Here is a 443-nt window from a genome sequence, read left to right on the forward strand (position 1 = left end):
ATCCAGCTCTTTTTCCATTTTATCTCTCCCCCCCCCCTCTTCTTTTTCTAATTGTGCTGGCTCTGGGACGCCCGGAGCCCAACTTGAAATAAGAATTGTGGGGCCCTATTGTTTTCAGTAACTATCTACCGTAGAATAAAAAAATAATTAATTAATAGTCGGTATATGCGTTTAAAAATTACATGTACATGGTGTAGTAGCTGAAATTCAGGTGTTCGTAATTTGGGTATTGTAAACAGTCTTGTTCAAAATATTATTTTGGGGGATTTCTAAAAATGACGTATTATTACTGCCTTTTTCTGTGCTATGTATAGCTTGGACGAGTACAGATAAGTCTAATGCGTGGGGCCCTCTCGGGGGATACTGCGACTGATGGCAAGAAGATCGGCCCTTGTCTTTCTCTCTCCCTCTCTCTTTATCTGCATGTATATATGTCTACCTTT

This window comes from Penaeus monodon, chromosome 21 (assembly GCF_015228065.2).
Source record: "Penaeus monodon isolate SGIC_2016 chromosome 21, NSTDA_Pmon_1, whole genome shotgun sequence".
Taxonomy (NCBI): Eukaryota; Metazoa; Arthropoda; class Malacostraca; order Decapoda; family Penaeidae; genus Penaeus; species Penaeus monodon.